Source organism: Hylobates moloch, unplaced genomic scaffold, assembly GCF_009828535.3.
Source record: "Hylobates moloch isolate HMO894 unplaced genomic scaffold, HMol_V3 SCAFFOLD_24, whole genome shotgun sequence".
NCBI classification, from domain to species: Eukaryota; Metazoa; Chordata; class Mammalia; order Primates; family Hylobatidae; genus Hylobates; species Hylobates moloch.
The window spans coordinates 16,569,777-16,576,753 of record NW_026652299.1 but is presented as its reverse complement, the minus strand read 5'-3'; positions in this window follow the sequence as shown (position 1 = coordinate 16,576,753).

Below are 6,977 nucleotides of genomic sequence, written 5' to 3'. Positions count from 1 at the left end.
ATGACTGTACCTTAAAGAAAACAGGTAACCACTCTCTGGGTTTTCTCTTAACCAGTGCCTCACTTCTCTCTTTCTCTCTGTCTCTTTTTTTTCTTTGAGATGGAGTCTCGCTCTGTCACCCAGGCTGGAGTGCAGTGGCGTGATCTCGGCTCACTGCAAACTCCACCTCCCGGCTTCACGCCATTCTGCTGCCTCAGCCTCCCGAGTAGCTGGGACTACAGGTGCCCGCCACCACGCCCAGCTAATTTTTTTTTTTTTTTTTTTTTGTATTTTTAGTAGAGACGGGGTTTCACCGTGTTAGCCAGGATGGTCTCGATCTCCTGACCTTGTGATCCGCCCACCTTGGCCTCCCAAAGTGCTGGGATTACAGGCGTGAACCACCGCGTCCAGCCCGTATTTTTTTTTTTAGAGACAGGGTCTCACCCTGTTGCCCAGGCTGGAGTGCAGTGAAGTGATCACGGCTCACCGTAACCTCTAAGTCTTGGCCTCAAGAGGTCCTCCCACCTCAGCTTCCTGAGTAGGTGAGACTACAGGTGTGCACCACCACACCCAGCTAAGGTTTGAAATTTTTTTTGTAGACAAGGAGTCTTGTTATGTTGCCCAGGTTGGTCTTGAACTCCTGGCCTAAAGCAATCCTCCCACCTCTGCCTCCCGAAGTGTTGGGATTACAGGTGTGAAACACCACAAGCAGGCTGCCTTGCTTCTTTTTATAGTTTCACCACATAGGAATGCAATCCCAAACAATACGCTATCAAGTTGAGGTTTTTTTGTTTTTGTTTTTGAGACAGAGATTTCACTCTGTTGCCCAGGCTGGAGTGCAGTGGCTGAATCACGGCTCACTGCAGCCTTGATCTGCCAGGCTCGAGTCATCCTCCTACCTCACTGAGCCTCCAAACGGCTGGGAATACAGGTGCACACCACCATGCCCAGCTAATTTTTAAATTTTTTGTAGAGATAGCATTTCGCCTTGTTGGCCAGGCTGGCCTCGAACTTCTGGCCTCAGGCTGTCTGCCCACCTCGGCCTCCCAAAGTGTTGGGATTACAGGCGTGAGCTACTGCGCCTGACCTGATACCCAGTTTAGCTTCTTTTTGAAGCTTTCCTGTAAGTGAAATCACAGTGTATGTATTCATCCTGATTTGTGTTGTACTTTGTATATGTGACATCACCATGTTGATACACATAACTTCATTAATTTTCATAGCTATATAGTATTTTATTATGTGAATATATCCAATTTATCCATTCGTCTGTTATGAACACTTGGGTTCGTAACAGACTTTTTGCTGTTACAAACAGTGCTCTCTGAGCAACCAGGGGAGTGACACCTCCATCACATGCAGTTTCTCTAGTGTGTACATTCAGTGAAGTATCTGCACCTTTGACTTCATTTGATAATGTCCAGTTGTTTTCCAAAGTGGCCGAACTAATTTACAGTCCAACTAGTTCTGGATGAGGGTTCGTTTTAGTCTATATCCTTATAGGCTCTTGGGTGTTGCTGACAAAGACAATATTTTTTTTCTTTTACCAAAAATTTGATGATTGTAAAATAGTATCATTTTATGGTTTTGTTTTGTTTTGGAGACGGAACCTCACTCTGTTGCCCACCTGGAGTGCAGTGGCGAGATCTCGGCTCACTGCAACCCCTATCTCCCTAGTTCAAGCGATTCTCCTGCCTCAGCCTCCCCAGTAGCTGGGACTACAGATGCGTGCCACACCACCTGGCTAATTTTTTGTATTTTTAGTACAGATGGGGTTTCACTATGGTGGCCAGGCTGGTCTCAAACTCCTGAGCTCAGGCAATCTGCCTGCGTCAGCCTCCCAAAGTGCTGGGATTACAGGTATGAGCCACTGTGCCCGGCCTCTTATTATGGTTTTAATCTGCATTTCCTGAGGGTTACCATCTTATACTAAATTTGAAAAATTAAAAACCTTAAAAAATTCAGAAGTCCTCTTTGTCTTGCTCAGTCAGCTCTATTAAAAACTTTCTGCAAGCAGCAGGAATTCTACTGCATGGATGTTCACAGCACGAATCCCCACAAACAGGGCAGAACTTCTCAGGGTTGTACAATGAAGCTGAAGCTGCTGCCAGCACTGCTCTTATCAGAAGTGGCAGGCTCTATGCTGGTCTGAGAATGAAAGCGTTGCTGCTTCCAGAACAGAACCCGAGCACGAAATGGCTGTGCACACTTCCATCCCTGCTGGAAGCTTATGGCCTAGAAGATATAACCACTCACCCACATGTTGAGGGTTAGTCTTAGGAGGGATGGAGGGATTCCCTGTGGAGGCTTCTGTTTTAACAGGGACTTCCCAGCCTTCTACAAATTGAAGCCTGCCCTGCATGGGAACCGTCTCACCTAATCCGGTATGCATTTTGAAAAACGAAGGAACAGAATGCCCTTAAAGTAAACCTGGCCGGGCACAGTGGCTTACGCCTGTAATCCCAGCACTTTGGGAGGCCGAGGCGGGCGGATCACCTGAGGTCAGGAGTTCGAGACCAGCCTGGCCAACATGGCGAAACCTCGTCTCTACTAAATACACAAAAAAATTAGCTGGGCATGGTGGCGGGTGCCTGTAATCCCAGCTACTAGGGAGGCTGAGGCAGGAGAATTGCTTGAACCTAGGAGGCAGAGGTTGCAGTGAGCCAAGATCATGCCACTGCACTCCAGCCTACGGGACACAGAAAGACTCCGTCCCCCACCCCACACACATACACAACCAAAAAAAAAAAAAAAAAAGAGAAAAAAGAAAAAAGAGAACCAAATCAAACCTTACCTCACACATCCCCTGTTTTGGAAGTGGGTGTTTACAGCCACGCTGTCAGTACACCAGCCACTGCCACATGTGGCTACTGAGACTGAGGAACTGAAATTTTTAATTTTGTTAAATTTTAATTTAGAAACTAAAGCAAATAAAATATTTTTCTGCTAAGCACAACATTATTGTTTTGGTAGTCCGACATTTCACTTTAGCCATTGAAAATTTAGCATCTTTGATTTAGATGTTCTTTAGGTATACAATATGTATTTTGAAATATTTAGTATAAAAGTCACCAATTTTTATATTGTTACATATTAAAATAATCATATTTTGGATACACTGGTTCAAGTAAAATATATTGTTAAAATATTTATCTGTTCCTTTTCACTTTTTAAAGCAGCTACTAAAAAATTTATAACTACATATGTGGATGACATCAGGCAAGATGGTAGCGTGGGAAATATAGGATCTGTCTCCCTATCTAGATAATTACACTGGCAGAATCTGTTTGATGTAACTATTCTGGAACTCTGGAGTCTATTCAAAGGCTTGCAGCTGCCAAAGGAAGGCTTGGACAGTAAATTGCAATTAATTGTGGTCAATTTCAGCTCTTTGCACGGTAGTGGCTAACCATCCCCTTCTCCCAGCTCCATGGCAGTCAGTCATGCACGCATACCTGCTGCAGTTTGCACACAGCTTGTGGAAGTTAGAGAAAGGAATAAGGACCCTGTCTTCCAGATATCGGGGATCTATGTTCTGAATGCTGCTTCTGATCATGGAGGTGCAGACACAGAGGCAGACTCCACTGTTGCAACCTCACCATCTGAAGTAGGTTTCAGAATATTTAAAGACTCACAGCCTGTTACCTTCCGCCCCCTTTGTTATTCCCTCTTTTCCCTTTTGGGAGCCACATCTGAACAATGGAACATCAAAAAGCAGCTGCATATATAGGGAATTCAGAAAGTCACTACATATGTCCAGGGGAAAGATTTAGGCTCAGAAAATACCCAAGAGGAGCTTAAATTTACACCTTAGGTGAATGCCTGGCACAAAGTCACCCGACTGCCGTAAGAACAGCAACAACACGCCAGGCGCAGTGGCTCACGCCTGTAATCCCAACACTTTGGGAGGCCAAGGTGGGCAGGTCATGAGGTCAGGGGTTAGAGACCAGCCTGGCCAATATGGTGAAACCCTGACTGTACTAAAAATACAAAAAAATTAGCTAGGCATGGTGGTGCACACCTGTAGTCCTGGCTACTCGAGAGGCTGAGGCAGAAGAATTGCTTGAACCCAGGAGGTGGAGGTTGCAGTGAGCTGAGATCACGCCACTGCACTCCAGCCTGGGTGACAGAGTGAGACTCTGTTTCAAAAACAAAAAAAAAATAAAAAAAAAACAAAAAATCAAAAAACAACAGCAATAACAACCAAAAACCCAGTAAACCACAAACCTTGGGGAAGAGGAGAATCTGATTTCCAGAACCACCAAAATATAAAATTCAAATGCCCAGTTTTCAACAAAAAATTACAAGGCATACAAACAGGAAAGTATAGCTAATTCAAAGGAAAAAATTAAATCACCAGACACAGTCCCTGAGAAAGACCAAATAGTAGAAAACTTTTTCCTAGACAAAGACTTTAGGACAACTGTCTTAAAGATGTTCAAAGAGCTAAAGGAAGAGGTGGACAAAATCAAGAAAATGATGTATGAACAATATGGAATTATCAATAAAGAAATAGAAAACATAAAAAGGAACAAAAAAGAAATTTTGAGTCAGGCGTGGTGGCTCATGCCTGTAATCCCAGCACTTTGGGAGGCTGAGGTGGGCAGATCACCTGAGGTTAGGAGTTTGAGACCAACCTGGCCAACATGGTGAAACCTTGTCTCTACTAAAAATATAAAAATTATCTGGGTGTGGTGGTACAGCCCTGTAGTCCCAGCTACTTGGGAGGCTGAGGCCCCAGAATCGCTTGAACCTGGGAGGTGGAGGTTGCAGTGAGCTGAGATTGAGCCACTGCATTCCAGCCTGGGCATAGAGTGAGACTCTCTCAAAAAAACAAAAATTTCTTTTTGGAGCTGAGAAGTACAATAACTGAAATGAAAAATTCATTAGAGGGATTCAAAAGCATATTTGAGCAGGCAGAAGAGAAAATCAGTGAATGTGAAGAAAGTACAATTGAAATTATCACCTGAGGAACAAGAAAAAATATTAAAGAAAAGTGAACAAAGCCTATGGGATCTGTAAGACACCATAAAGCAGACAAACATATGCAGTATGGGAGTTACAGAAGGAGAAGAGACAAGTAGCAGAGACATTATTTGAAAAAATAATGGCAAAAAAAATCCCAAATTTAATGCAATTTAGTGTTTATATTCTTGGATGAATATAAACACAAACCCACATTAAGACACATTCTAATAAACTGTCTAACACCAAACACAGAGAGAATCTTAAAATCAGCAAAACAGAAGTCATTCATCACATCAAAGGGTGCTCAAAAAAATTATCAGCGTATTTCTCATCAGAAGTCTTGGAGGCCAGAAGGCAGGGGGCTGATATATTCAAAGTGCTGCAAGAAATAAAATGGCCAACCAAGAATCCTGTATCTGGCAAAACTGTCCATCAAAAATGAGGGAGCGATTAAAATACTTTAAAATAAAAGCTGAGAGAGCTTATTACCACTAGACTAACTCTGCAAGAAATGCTAAAGGGAATCCTGTAGGTTGAAATGAAAGGATATGAGACAGTATATCAAAACCATATGAAGAAATATCTCCAGCACAGATAAATACCTGGAAAATTATAAAAGCTAGTATTATTGTAACTTTGGTTTGTAACTCCAGTTTTTGTTTTCACATGACTTAAGAGACTAATGCATTAAAAAAACAATTATTAGTCTATGTTTCTGCACACACACTACATAAAAATAGAATCTTGTAGCATTAATAACTTAAAGGGGTTAAGATGAAGCTGTATAGAAGTAGAGTTTCTTTATTCTATTTATTTATTTATTTTTGCGACAGAGTCTCACTCTGTCACCTAGGCTGGAGTGTAGTGGCACATCTTGGCTCACTGCGACCTCTGCCTCTCAGGTTCAAGCGATTCTCATGCCTGAGTCTCCCGAGTAGCTGGGATTACAGGCGTGCACGATGACATCTAGCTCATTTTTGTATTTTTAGTAGAGATGGGGTTTCACCATGTTGGCCAGGCTGGTCTTGAACTCCCGACTTCAGGTGATCCGCCTACCTCGGCCTCCCAAAGTGCTGGGATTACAGGCACGAGCCACTGCGCCTGGCCTACAAATAGAGTTTCTATGTGCTACTGAAGTTAAACAAGTATAAATCCTTAAATTCTTCTAAGAAACTGAAGAGGAGGAAACATTTCTTTTTTCTTTTTCTTTTTTTATTTTTTTGAGACAGAGTCTCCTGTTGCCCAGGCCGGAGTGCAGTGGTGCAATCTCAGCTCACTGCAATCTCTGCCTCCCAGGTTCAAGCGATTCTTCTGCCTCGCCTCCTGAGGAGTTGGGATTATAAGTGTGCACTACCACATCCGGCTAATTTTTTTATTTTTAGTAGAGACAAGGTTTCACCATGTTGGCCAGGCTGGTCAAGGAAACAATTTTTAACTCATTCTATGAAGCCAGCAGTGCTCTAATACTAAAACCAGACAAGGACACCACAAGAGAATAAAAATACAAACCAGTATCCCTTATGAAAATGGATGCAAAAATGCTCAACAAAATACCAGCACACGGAATTCAGCAGCATATTAAAGGATTATGCACTGTGACAAAGTTGGATTTATTCCTGGAATACAAGCATGATTCAACGTATAAAAATGGATCATTGTAATACACCACATTAAAAGAATAAAGGACAGAAACCACATGATCATCTCATTTGCTGCAGAAAAAGAATCTGACAAAAAATTCAACACTCTTTTACAATAAGAACAATCAACAAACTAGGAATGGAAACTACCTCAACATAATACAGGCAATATATTAAAAAAAACGTACTTAACATCATACTTAACGATTACAGACTAAAAGCCTTTCTTCTAAGATCAGGAACAAGACATGCCTGCTTTCACCATTTCCATTCAACACTAATAGAAGTTCTAGCCAAAGCAATTAGGCAAGAAAAAAAGAAGAGGCACTGAAATTGGAAAGGATGAAGTAAAATTATCTGTTTGCAGACAACATGATCTTTAACTATAGA